The sequence below is a fragment of the Cibotium barometz genome, chromosome 48 (assembly GCF_041138505.1).
Source record: "Cibotium barometz isolate CiBa-2024 chromosome 48, ASM4113850v1, whole genome shotgun sequence".
Taxonomy (NCBI): Eukaryota; Viridiplantae; Streptophyta; class Polypodiopsida; order Cyatheales; family Cibotiaceae; genus Cibotium; species Cibotium barometz.
The window spans coordinates 43000494-43014961 of NC_141093.1; positions in this window are offsets into that span (position 1 = coordinate 43000494).

Here is a 14468-nt window from a genome sequence, read left to right on the forward strand (position 1 = left end):
TTTCAGCACCCTACGATCACTTCTCACTCTGTGAAGTGAAACCATACGAGTAATGAGGCCACATCTTGATATCAAGCATCTCTTGCTCATAAAGACGCAATGCCATCTCCTTTTCGGTAAGCTTTTTACTTTCAAAAGAAATGACTCCATGCTCTTGATACAAAACAGCCCTAAGTCCTCTTCCCCTTGCATCCACTCTCACATAGAAAGTCTTGGGGAGAAATCGGGACAAACAATAATGGGGGCCAAAGTAAGCGAAGCATTGAGTTCATTGAAGCCTTTTTCGATAATAGAATCCTTAAAGGAAGCTTCCCTCTTGAGAAGATTGGTAAGAGGTTCTGCTATAGATGCATAATGCTCCATAAATTTTCTATAGAAAGAAAATAACCCCAAAAATCCTCTCAATAGAGTGAATTGCTAGGTGTTGGCCGATCTTTGACATATGCCACCTTCTTTGGATCAGCTCGTATGCCATTCTCTCCCATCAAATGCTCAAGATATGTGAAACAACCCTCTTTCGGTCCTAAATGCGCTTCTCTCTTCATCACTCTTCATACTTATTTGATGATCTTGGTTAAAAAAATAAATAAATCTTGCTCCCTTTAACTCATCCAAGAGATCACTAATGTGTAGAATGGGGTTACTATTCTTGATGGGGGTGGTGACTTTGTTCAAGTCATGATAATCAATGCACATGTGAAAGGACCCATCCGTTTTCTTTGTCAATGGAGATTGTGAGGGTTGAATAAGACCCATGGAAAGCAAACCTTGCACTTCCTTTTCCACTTTTTCTCTTTTCACCTTGGAAAACCGATAGGGAGGGATAAGCAAATGGAGATTATGAAGGTAGAATAAGACCCATGGAAATCAAATCTTGCACTTTCCTTGCCACTTCCTCTCTTTTCATCTTGGACAACCGACAGGGAGGCTTGTTGACAGCTTTTGCATTCGGTTCAAGAATGGCGGCATGATCAATCTCTCTTAGGAGGTAAACACTTTTCATTTCCCTCTTTAATTGCTTAGAAGTGATGGGGCAAAGCTTTCAAAATCCAATGCCATTAAGTGTTATAAGCTGTTTACCCAGCATGATAAACTTCATATATATGTGGAAAAAAAATTCTAATGAAATTTCTACCAAAGTGCTCAACCAATCACATCCCAATTCCAACATGTTGAGATTGGCTTGCATAGAATATTGGGACGTGAGGATTATGGAGAAAGAAAGGTAGTACATGGTAGTAACTTCGTTCTCCCCATTTGGCACTGGTGGAAAATCTTCCTTGGCATTCCCTTTGACTTGCTCGGCCATGGAAAGAATTCAATCAAGTGTATAGGACATGATAGAAGCTCAAGAAGCATGTATCTTTTCTCTGAACAGTTCTAAAACAAATGTCCCCGAATTATGATTTTTCCAAAATTTTACGACATAATCATACTGGAACATAATGAATAGACTTGAGAAATGGAAACTCGATTGATAATTCCAAAAATACTAATTTGGATAGAAATTTTTCAAAATGATAAGGAAACTCTTACATAGAGCCATAGAAGCTTATTAGTCGTGAGAAAAGATTCCCAAAACCCCGTAATTTTCTCAAGAAGGTATAAGAGTTTTAAACACATAAGTGTGGATTACGGACATAAGAAGCAAGCTTAAATTACTTATGAAAGAAACTTCTCCTAAGTTGACGAGGGAGATTGAAAACCTGTATTCTTTTTCAAAGTTTTAAGAACTTCAAGAAACCCTAAAATACGAAAAATTTTCCATGTGCAAGCGTATGATACGGTTTTGAAAGCATTTAAAAGCCTATCGTAATGTCAATTCAGAGAAAAGACGAGCATAAATCCCTAATTTTGGAGAAAATCCTAATTCACTAAACTTTTCTCCAAGTCAAGCATTAGAGGATTTATTTGTAGGGTTACAAGTAGTAGAGAAGATTCCAAACCCTAGAGCGACCTTCGTGTCGTCTTGTCTTCTCTCTTAAATGGCCTCCACAATTTGGGCTCCAACTCAAGCATTAGAGGTTTTATTTGGGGCTTACAAGTAGTAGAGAAAATTCCAAGCCCTGAAGCAATCTTCTTTTCTTATCTTCTTCTCCAAATGGACTCCACAATTCGGGACATATTTTGGGGAGCCTCGTGGCTCAAAACGAAAATCAACACTCGCTAGAAGGATCTCTATGTGTAGCTCGTAACATGAGCTATCGATACACTGGTGTGAAAAATGGCCAAGTAAGAGGTGTGTAGTTTAAGTTAAATATGGTAAGAGCAAGCTCTATGAAAATTTAAAACACGAGAAGTGAAAAGACAAGTGATTTTTTCTTCAAATTTTCTAAAAAGAAATGTTAAGAAAAGAACAAAAACATGTTTTTGCTCAATATTATCAAAAAGTTGAGTTCTCTCTATTGTAGAAACATCTATTTTTCTCAAAATGATAAATTTGGTCCCATATCTTTCTTTCATGGGAAAAAGATCCCTCTATTAGTAATCGCTCGAGAAAAACAACTAAAATGGCTAAGCACAAATCCATTACCAAAGGGGAGGTTACACTTCTCCTCTGACTTCTCTCTAGAAGGAGAAGGCTATATATCTCATATAATGCGGGGAGGGGGAAATACCCACACAAGTGGTCTATAATTTAAAGGGGGACCGTGCCGGTGGCAGACCCTGAGGAAGGCCTCCCAGTGCTTCCTCACACAACTTGAGCCGCCCTGAAGCTGCTCCCCACCAACCTCGGAGGATATGAATGATATCAATCCAGATACCATAGATAGACTCTGTTCGCGGCGTGATGATGGTGCCTTCAATGTCTCTGCTGCATCAAGCTCTCCATATATGCCACGTGACTATACTATTTGCAGATCTCCTATCTCTTCCTAAAACCAGGAGTCCAACAACAAACAGTAGGAAGAGCTAGAACTAGCACAATGGAGCTACAAAGGTGATAGACTTGAAGGCCTATGAAACGGAGACTTGATCATAAGCTAAGATTTGGGACAAATCATGGTGTAGATTAACATGCAATCAGCAATAATCTTGCATAATGCCTAAGTGATCTAGCTTGTCACCAAAGGATAGAAATAACCTTCTTGTAGGCCAAATTATGGTGTCTCAAGGCTCCAATGTGCATTCAAAAGTCATATAATGAATATCCATGAGCCCCTTTTATAGTTGAGTCCATGCCCATGCCCATGCCCTAACTAAAGTTCCTACTTTATTATAGACCATCCCTTCCCTAAAGTTTTTATCCTCAAAATTTGCTTTACGTATACTTGGGCACGTCCTCCAACTCACATCCATGGAGAGGATGGTAATGAGCTCAATAGGCTGCAAATGCATCGATCAAGTAGCCAACATTATCCTCAATGTATACCCTCATCATGGAGAGGATGGTAATGAGCTCAATAGGCTGCAAATGCATCGATCAAGTAGCCAACACATTATCCTCAATGTATACCCTCATCATGATGGCCATGGAAGTCCAGTATCAATGAGAAGAATCCTTCAAATGAACTTCTACAAAATCTATCCAAAAAACTCCAGCATGAATATTTCCTTATGAAACCCTTGTAAACCCAAAGAAAAACATTGCACGTAAAAAAGTGGTTGCCATGTATCCTCATCCACGAGTAAGTTCTTCCTTTTGATGAGGAATCGTTCAATTCTCCTATTCCTCGATTCTCTTGTTCTCCTCCCAATGATCCTCCTCGTTCATATATGATCTCCCCTTTTCCATCCATGGGTGGAAGCTCCTCCTTCTCTTGAGGTATAGGCCCCACAAATTTCTTAAGATTGGATATATGAAATACATTGTGGATTCTTGCAGAAGTGGGCAAATCAAGCTTGTAGGCCACGTCACCAACCTTTTCGAGCACAAAATATGGCCCATAATATCTTTGAGCAGACTTTGGGTTGTGGAGCCTTTGAGAATATTATCACAACTCTTTAGAAGCCTCAACAACACATAGTCACCCTCTTGAAACTTTGCATTGTGTCTATGTGCTCATCCGCATCATTAGCCTTCGTGACATCTTGAGAGCCTTCTTCATGTTGTCCTTGCAAAGTTGAAGAAGCTGTCAAATCCTTTTCCATTCATGTTTGGCTTAAGGATTAACCACCTTATCCTCTTGAGAAAAGCTATGGATGGCATATGCACTTGATACCCGTAAAGGGCCTCAAAAGGAAACATCCCAATCCTCAAATGCTTACTTGATATATGACAAAATTTAGCAAGATGCAACCATTCATCCCATGAAGCTTGTATGTATATATATTATAACAATAATTCCTCAAGTACGCCTCAAGCCACTTGCTGGCTGGTACACTCTATTTGCCCATACGTTTGAGGATGATAGGCTGTAGATGGAGTGATTTGTGTGTCCATGTTCTCACACAAAGATCTTACCGCATGAACTTGGTGTCCCTATCACACACTATGCCGAGTGGTAACCCATGCCACTCTCAGGCTCCTGAATCGTTTGGCAATTTGTTGAGATTTTCCATATGTGACTTTAGAAGCAATGAAATGGGCTGATTTGGTAAGCTGACCAACTACCACAAATATTTGATCCTACCCATGCTTAGTCTTGGGAAGACCCGTCATGAAATCCATTGATATGTGAGTCAACTTCCCATGTGGAATGGGTAAAGGATGAAGTAAACCACTAGGTAATTGATGGCTATCCTAGTTTCTTTGACACGAAGAGCACTCTATCACAAACTTCTTGACATCCCTCTCCACGCCTTTCCCCAAAAGAATCTTTTGCTCACTTTGTCATATGCCTTCAACACACCAAGATGACTCGCAAGTGGAGAAGAATGAAGCTTGTGAGAAATATCTTCATGATTACCTTCTTGTAATTTCCTATAAATGTAGGCAGCAACTTTATTTAGGAGGAATTCCTCATAAATTCCCTTAGTGCAATTACTATAAATCTCCATAATTGATGCCATAGTGCAAACCCAAATTCTTGGCAATGCATCCACTACTACATTTGCATGGTGCGTATGATATCTCGTAATCATAACTTTGAAGAGTGACCAACCACCTCTTTTGCTTGAGAGAGAGAGAGAGAGAGAGAGAGAGAGAGAGAGTTGGGATAATAAAAATATTTCAGCACCCTACGATCACTTCTCACTCTGTGAAGTGAAACCATACAAGTAATGAGGCCACATCTTGATATCAAGCATCTCTTGCTCATAAAGACGCAATGCCATCTCCTTTTCGGTAAGCTTTTTACTTTCAAAAGAAATGACTCCATGCTCTTGATACAAAACAGCCCTAAGTCCTCTTCCCCTTGCATCCACTCTCACATAGAAAGTCTTGGGGAGAAATCGGGACAAACAATAATGGGGGCCAAAGTAAGCGAAGCATTGAGTTCATTGAAGCCTTTTTCGATAATAGAATCCTTAAAGGAAGCTTCCCTCTTGAGAAGATTGGTAAGAGGTTCTGCTATAGATGCATAATGCTCCATAAATTTTCTATAGAAAGAAAATAACCCCAAAAATCCTCTCAATAGAGTGAATTGCTAGGTGTTGGCCGATCTTTGACATATGCCACCTTCTTTGGATCAGCTCGTATGCCATTCTCTCCCATCAAATGCTCAAGATATGTGAAACAACCCTCTTTCGGTCCTAAATGCGCTTCTCTCTTCATCACTCTTCATACTTATTTGATGGTATCCTGATCTTGGTTAAAAAAATAAATAAATCTTGCTCCCTTTAACTCATCCAAGAGATCACTAATGTGTAGAATGGGGTTACTATTCTTGATGGGGGTGGTGACTTTGTTCAAGTCATGATAATCAATGCACATGTGAAAGGACCCATCCGTTTCTTTGTCAATGGAGATTGTGAGGGTTGAATAAGACCCATGGAAAGCAAACCTTGCACTTCCTTTTCCACTTTTTCTCTTTTCACCTTGGAAAACCGATAGGGAGGGATAAGCAAATGGAGATTATGAAGGTAGAATAAGACCCATGGAAATCAAATCTTGCACTTTCCTTGCCACTTCCTCTCTTTTCATCTTGGACAACCGACAGGGAGGCTTGTTGACGGCTTGTGCATTCGGTTCAAGAATGGCGGCATGATCAATCTCTCTTAGGAGGTAAACACTTTTCATTTCCCTCTTTAATTGCTTAGAAGTGATGGGGCAAAGCTTTCAAAATCCAATGCCATTAAGTGTTATAAGCTGTTTACCCAGCATGATAAACTTCATATATATGTGGGAAAAAAATTCTAATGAAATTTCTACCAAAGTGCTCAACCAATCACATCCCAATTCCAACATGTTGAGATTGGCTTGCATAGAATATTGGGACGTGAGGATTATGGAGAAAGAAAGGTAGTACATGGTAGTAACTTCGTTCTCCCCATTTGGCACTGGTGGAAAATCTTCCTTGGCATTCCCTTTGACTTGCTCGGCCATGGAAAGAATTCAATCAAGTGTATAGGACATGATAGAAGCTCAAGAAGCATGTATCTTTTCTCTGAACAGTTTTAAAACAAATGTCCCCGAATTATGATTTTTCCAAAATTTTACGATATAATCATACTGGAACATAATGAATAGACTTGAGAAATGGAAACTCGATTGATAATTCCAAAAATACTAATTTGGATAGAAATTTTTCAAAATGATAAGGAAACTCTTACATAGAGCCATAGAAGCTTATTAGTAGTGAGAAAAGATTCCCAAAACCCCGTAATTTTCTCAAGAAGGTATAAGAGTTTTAAACACATAAGTGTGGATTACGGACATAAGAAGCAAGCTTAAATTACTTATGAAAGAAACTTCTCCTAAGTTGACGAGGGAGATTGAAAACTCGTATTCTTTTTCAAAGTTTTAAGAACTTCAAGAAACCCTAAAATACGAAAAATTTTCCATGTGCAAGCGTATGATACGGTTTTGAAAGCATTTAAAAGCCTATCGTAATGTCAATTCAGAGAAAAGACGAGCATAAATCCCTAATTTTGGAGAAAATCCTAATTCACTAAACTTTTCTCCAAGTCAAGCATTAGAGGATTTATTTGTAGGGTTACAAGTAGTAGAGAAGATTCCAAACCCTAGAGCGACCTTCGTGTCGTCTTGTCTTCTCTCTTAAATGGCCTCCACAATTTGGGCTCCAACTCAAGCATTAGAGGTTTTATTTGGGGCTTACAAGTAGTAGAGAAAATTCCAAGCCCTGAAGCAACCTTCTTTTCTTATCTTCTTCTCCAAATGGACTCCACAATTCGGGACATATTTTGGGGAGCCTCGTGGCTCAAAACGAAAATCAACACTCGCTAGAAGGATCTCTATGTGTAGCTCGTAACATGAGCTATCGATACATTTGTGTGAAAAATGGCCAAGTAAGAGGTGTGTAGTTTAAGTTAGATATGGTAAGAGCAAGCTCTATGAAAATTTAAAACAGGAGAAGTGAAAAGACAAGTGATTTTTTCTTCAAATTTTCTAAAAAGAAATGTTAAGAAAAGAACAAAAACATGTTTTTGCTCAATATTATCAAAAAGTTGAGTTCTCTCTATTGTAGAAACATCTATTTTTCTCAAAATGATAAATTTGGTCCCATATCTTTCTTTCATGGGAAAAAGATCCCTCTATTAGTAATCGCTCGAGAAAAACAACTAAAATGGCTAAGCACAAATCCATTACCAAAGGGGAGGTTACACTTCTCCTCTGACTTCTCTCTAGAAGGAGAAGGCTATATATCTCATATAATGCGGGGAGGGGGAAATACCCACACAAGTGGTCTATAATGCAAAGGGGGACCGTGCCGGTGGCAGACCCTGAGGAAGGCCTCCCAGTGCTTCCTCACACAACTTGAGCCGCCCTGAAGCTGCTCCCCACCAACCTCGGAGGATATGAATGATATCAATCCAGATACCATAGATAGACTCTGTTCGCGGCGTGATGATGGTGCCTTCAATGTCTCTGCTGCATCAAGCTCTCCATATATGCCACGTGACTATACTATTTGCAGATCTCCTATCTCTTCCTAAAACCAGGAGTCCAACAACAAACAGTAGGAAGAGCTAGAACTAGCACAATGGAGCTACAAAGGTGATAGACTTGAAGGCCTATGAAACGGAGACTCGATCATAAGCTAAGATTTGGGACAAATCATGGTGTAGATTAACATGCAATCAGCAATAATCTTGCATAATGCCTAAGTGATCTAGCTTGTCACCAAAGGATAGAAATAATCTTCTTGTAGGCCAAATTATGGTGTCTCAAGGCTCCAATGTGCATTCAAAAGTCATATAATGAATATCCATGAGCCCCTTTTATAGTTGAGTCCATGCCCATGCCCATGCCCTAACTAAAGTTCCTACTTTATTATAGACCATCCCTTCCCTAAAGTTTTTATCCTCAAAATTTGCTTTACGTATACTTGGGCACGTCCTCCAATTCACATCCATGGAGAGGATGGTAATGAGCTCAATAGGCTGCAAATGCATCGATCAAGTAGCCAACATTATCCTCAATGTATACCCTCATCATGGAGAGGATGGTAATGAGCTCAATAGGCTGCAAATGCATCGATCAAGTAGCCAACACATTATCCTCAATGTATACCCTCATCATGATGGCCATGGAAGTCCAGTATCAATGAGAAGAATCCTTCAAATGAACTTCTACAAAATCTATCCAAAAAACTCCAGCATGAATATTTCCTTATGAAACCCTTGTAAACCCAAAGAAAAGCATTGCACGTAAAAAAGTGGTTGCCATGTATCCTCATCCACGAGTAAGTTCTTCCTTTTGATGAGGAATCGTTCAATTCTCCTATTCCTCGATTGTCTTGTTCTCCTCCCAATAATCCTCCTCGTTCATATATGATCTCCCCTTTTCCATCCATGGGTGGAAGCTCCTCCTTCTCTTGAGGTATAGGCCCCACAAATTTCTTAAGATTGGATATATGAAATACATTGTGGATTCTTGCAGAAGTGGGCAAATCAAGCTTGTAGGCCACGTCACCAACCTTTTCGAGCACAAAATATGGCCCATAATATCTCTGAGCAGACTTTGGGTTGTGGAGCCTTTGAGAATATTATCACAACTCTTTAGAAGCCTCAACAACACATAGTCACCCTCTTGAAACTTTGCATTGTGTCTATGTGCTCATCCGCATCATTAGCCTTCGTGACATCTTGAGAGCCTTCTTCATGTTGTCCTTGCAAAGTTGAAGAAGCTGTCAAATCCTTTTCCATTCATGTTTGGCTTAAGGATTAACCACCTTATCCTCTTGAGAAAAGCTATGGATGGCATATGCACTTGATACCCGTAAAGGGCCTCAAAAGGAAACATCCCAATCCTCAAATGCTTACTTGATATATGACAAAATTTAGCAAGATGCAACCATTCATCCCATGAAGCTTGTATGTATATATATCATAACAATAATTCCTCAAGTACGCCTCAAGCCACTTGCTGGCTGGTACACTCTATTTGCCCATACGTTTGAGGATGATAGGCTGTAGATGGAGTGATTTGTGTGTCCATGTTCTCACACAAAGATCTTACCGCATGAACTTGGTGTCCCTATCACACACTATGCCGAGTGGTAACCCATGCCACTCTCAGGCTCCTGAATCGTTTGGCAATTTGTTGAGATTTTCCATATGTGACTTTAGAAGCAATGAAATGGGCTGATTTGGTAAGCTGACCAACTACCACAAATATTTGATCCTACCCATGCTTAGTCTTGGGAAGACCCGTCATGAAATCCATTGATATGTGAGTCAACTTCCCATGTGGAATGGGTAAAGGATGAAGTAAACCACTAGGTAATTGATGGCTATCCTAGTTTCTTTGACACGAAGAGCACTCTATCACAAACTTCTTGACATCCCTCTCCACGCCTTTCCCCAAAAGAATCTTTTGCTCACTTTGTCATATGCCTTCAACACACCAAGATGACTCGCAAGTGGAGAAGAATGAAGCTTGTGAGAAATATCTTCATGATTACCTTCTTGTAATTTCCTATAAATGTAGGCAGCAACTTTATTTAGGAGGAATTCCTCATAAATTCCCTTAGTGCAATTACTATAAATCTCCATAATTGATGCCATAGTGCAAACCCAAATTCTTGGCAATGCATCCACTACTACATTTGCATGGTGCGTATGATATCTCGTAATCATAACTTTGAAGAGTGACCAACCACCTCTTTTGCTTGAGAGAGAGAGAGAGAGAGAGAGAGAGAGAGAGAGAGAGAGAGAGTTGGGATAATAAAAAAATTTCAGCACCCTACGATCACTTCTCACTCTGTGAAGTGAAACCATACAAGTAATGAGGCCACATCTTGATATCAAGCATCTCTTGCTCATAAAGACGCAATGCCATCTCCTTTTCGGTAAGCTTTTTACTTTCAAAAGAAATGACTCCATGCTCTTGATACAAAACAGCCCTAAGTCCTCTTCCCCTTGCATCCACTCTCACATAGAAAGTCTTGGGGAGAAATCGGGACAAACAATAATGGGGGCCAAAGTAAGCGAAGCATTGAGTTCATTGAAGCCTTTTTCGATAATAGAATCCTTAAAGGAAGCTTCCCTCTTGAGAAGATTGGTAAGAGGTTCTGCTATAGATGCATAATGCTCCATAAATTTTCTATAGAAAGAAAATAACCCCAAAAATCCTCTCAATAGAGTGAATTGCTAGGTGTTGGCCGATCTTTGACATATGCCACCTTCTTTGGATCAGCTCGTATGCCATTCTCTCCCATCAAATGCTCAAGATATGTGAAACAACCCTCTTTCGGTCCTAAATGCGCTTCTCTCTTCATCACTCTTCATACTTATTTGATGGTATCCTGATCTTGGTTAAAAAAATAAATAAATCTTGCTCCCTTTAACTCATCCAAGAGATCACTAATGTGTAGAATGGGGTTACTATTCTTGATGGGGGTGGTGACTTTGTTCAAGTCATGATAATCAATGCACATGTGAAAGGACCCATCCGTTTTCTTTGTCAATGGAGATTGTGAGGGTTGAATAAGACCCATGGAAAGCAAACCTTGCACTTCCTTTTCCACTTTTTCTCTTTTCACCTTGGAAAACCGATAGGGAGGGATAAGCAAATGGAGATTATGAAGGTAGAATAAGACCCATGGAAATCAAATCTTGCACTTTCCTTGCCACTTCCTCTCTTTTCATCTTGGACAACCGACAGGGAGGCTTGTTGACAGCTTTTGCATTCGGTTCAAGAATGGCGGCATGATCAATCTCTCTTAGGAGGTAAACACTTTTCATTTCCCTCTTTAATTGCTTAGAAGTGATGGGGCAAAGCTTTCAAAATCCAATGCCATTAAGTGTTATAAGCTGTTTACCCAGCATGATAAACTTCATATATATGTGGAAAAAAAATTCTAATGAAATTTCTACCAAAGTGCTCAACCAATCACATCCCAATTCCAACATGTTGAGATTGGCTTGCATAGAATATTGGGACGTGAGGATTATGGAGAAAGAAAGGTAGTACATGGTAGTAACTTCGTTCTCCCCATTTGGCACTGGTGGAAAATCTTCCTTGGCATTCCCTTTGACTTGCTCGGCCATGGAAAGAATTCAATCAAGTGTATAGGACATGATAGAAGCTCAAGAAGCATGTATCTTTTCTCTGAACAGTTCTAAAACAAATGTCCCCGAATTATGATTTTTCCAAAATTTTATGACATAATCATACTGGAACATAATGAATAGACTTGAGAAATGGAAACTCGATTGATAATTCCAAAAATACTAATTTGGATAGAAATTTTTCAAAATGATAAGGAAACTCTTACATAGAGCCATAGAAGCTTATTAGTAGTGAGAAAAGATTCCCAAAACCCCGTAATTTTCTCAAGAAGGTATAAGAGTTTTAAACACATAAGTGTGGATTACGGACATAAGAAGCAAGCTTAAATTACTTATGAAAGAAACTTCTCCTAAGTTGACGAGGGAGATTGAAAACCCGTATTCTTTTTCAAAGTTTTAAGAACTTCAAGAAACCCTAAAATACGAAAAATTTTCCATGTGCAAGCGTATGATACGGTTTTGAAAGCATTTAAAAGCCTATCGTAATGTCAATTCAGAGAAAAGACGAGCATAAATCCCTAATTTTGGAGAAAATCCTAATTCACTAAACTTTTCTCCAAGTCAAGCATTAGAGGATTTATTTGTAGGGTTACAAGTAGTAGAGAAGATTCATTCCAAACCCTAGAGCGACCTTCGTGTCGTCTTGTCTTCTCTCTTAAATGGCCTCCACAATTTGGGCTCCAACTCAAGCATTAGAGGTTTTATTTGGGGCTTACAAGTAGTAGAGAAAATTCCAAGCCCTGAAGCAACCTTCTTTTCTTATCTTCTTCTCCAAATGGACTCCACAATTCGGGACATATTTTGGGGAGCCTCGTGGCTCAAAACGAAAATCAACACTCGCTAGAAGGATCTCTATGTGTAGCTCGTAACATGAGCTATCGATACACTGGTGTGAAAAATGGCCAAGTAAGAGGTGTGTAGTTTAAGTTAGATATGGTAAGAGCAAGCTCTATGAAAATTTAAAACAGGAGAAGTGAAAAGACAAGTGATTTTTTCTTCAAATTTTCTAAAAAGAAATGTTAAGAAAAGAACAAAAACATGTTTTTGCTCAATATTATCAAAAAGTTGAGTTCTCTCTATTGTAGAAACATCTATTTTTCTCAAAATGATAAATTTGGTCCCATATCTTTCTTTCATGGGAAAAAGATCCCTCTATTAGTAATCGCTCGAGAAAAACAACTAAAATGGCTAAGCACAAATCCATTACCAAAGGGGAGGTTACACTTCTCCTCTGACTTCTCTCTAGAAGGAGAAGGCTATATATCTCATATAATGCGGGGAGGGGGAAATACCCACACAAGTGGTCTATAATGCAAAGGGGGACCGTGCCGGTGGCAGACCCTGAGGAAGGCCTCCCAGTGCTTCCTCACACAACTTGAGCCGCCCTGAAGCTGCTCCCCACCAACCTCGGAGGATATGAATGATATCAATCCAGATACCATAGATAGACTCTGTTCGCGGGGTGATGATGGTGCCTTCAATGTCTCTGCTGCATCAAGCTCTCCATATATGCCACGTGACTATACTATTTGCAGATCTCCTATCTCTTCCTAAAACTAGGAGTCCAACAACAAACAGTAGGAAGAGCTAGAACTAGCACAATGGAGCTACAAAGGTGATAGACTTGAAGGCCTATGAAACGGAGACTCGATCATAAGCTAAGATTTGGGACAAATCATGGTGTAGATTAACATGCAATCAGCAATAATCTTGCATAATGCCTAAGTGATCTAGCTTGTCACCAAAGGATAGAAATAACCTTCTTGTAGGCCAAATTATGGTGTCTCAAGGCTCCAATGTGCATTCAAAAGTCATATAATGAATATCCATGAGCCCCTTTTATAGTTGAGTCCATGCCCATGCCCATGCCCTAACTAAAGTTCCTACTTTATTATAGACCATCCCTTCCCTAAAGTTTTTATCCTCAAAATTTGCTTTACGTATACTTGGGCACGTCCTCCAATTCACATCCATGGAGAGGATGGTAATGAGCTCAATAGGCTGCAAATGCATCGATCAAGTAGCCAACATTATCCTCAATGTATACCCTCATCGTGGAGAGGATGGTAATGAGCTCAATAGGCTGCAAATGCATCGATCAAGTAGCCAACACATTATCCTCAATGTATACCCTCATCATGATGGCCATGGAAGTCCAGTATCAATGAGAAGAATCCTTCAAATGAACTTCTACAAAATCTATCCAAAAAACTCCAGCATGAATATTTCCTTATGAAACCCTTGTAAACCCAAAGAAAAGCATTGCACGTAAAAAAGTGGTTGCCATGTATCCTCATCCACGAGTAAGTTCTTCCTTTTGATGAGGAATCGTTCAATTCTCCTATTCCTCGATTCTCTTGTTCTCCTCCCAATAATCCTCCTCGTTCATATATGATCTCCCCTTTTCCATCCATGGGTGGAAGCTCCTCCTTCTCTTGAGGTATAGGCCCCACAAATTTCTTAAGATTGGATATATGAAATACATTGTGGATTCTTGCAGAAGTGGGCAAATCAAGCTTGTAGGCCACGTCACCAACCTTTTCGAGCACAAAATATGGCCCATAATATCTCTGAGCAGACTTTGGGTTGTGGAGCCTTTGAGAATATTATCACAACTCTTTAGAAGCCTCAACAACACATAGTCACCCTCTTGAAACTTTGCATTGTGTCTATGTGCTCATCCGCATCATTAGCCTTCGTGACATCTTGAGAGCCTTCTTCATGTTGTCCTTGCAAAGTTGAAGAAGCTGTCAAATCCTTTTCCATTCATGTTTGGCTTAAGGATTAACCACCTTATCCTCTTGAGAAAAGCTATGGATGGCATATGCACTTGATACCCGTAAAGGGCCTCAAAAGGAAACATCCCAATCCTCAAATGCTTACTTGATATA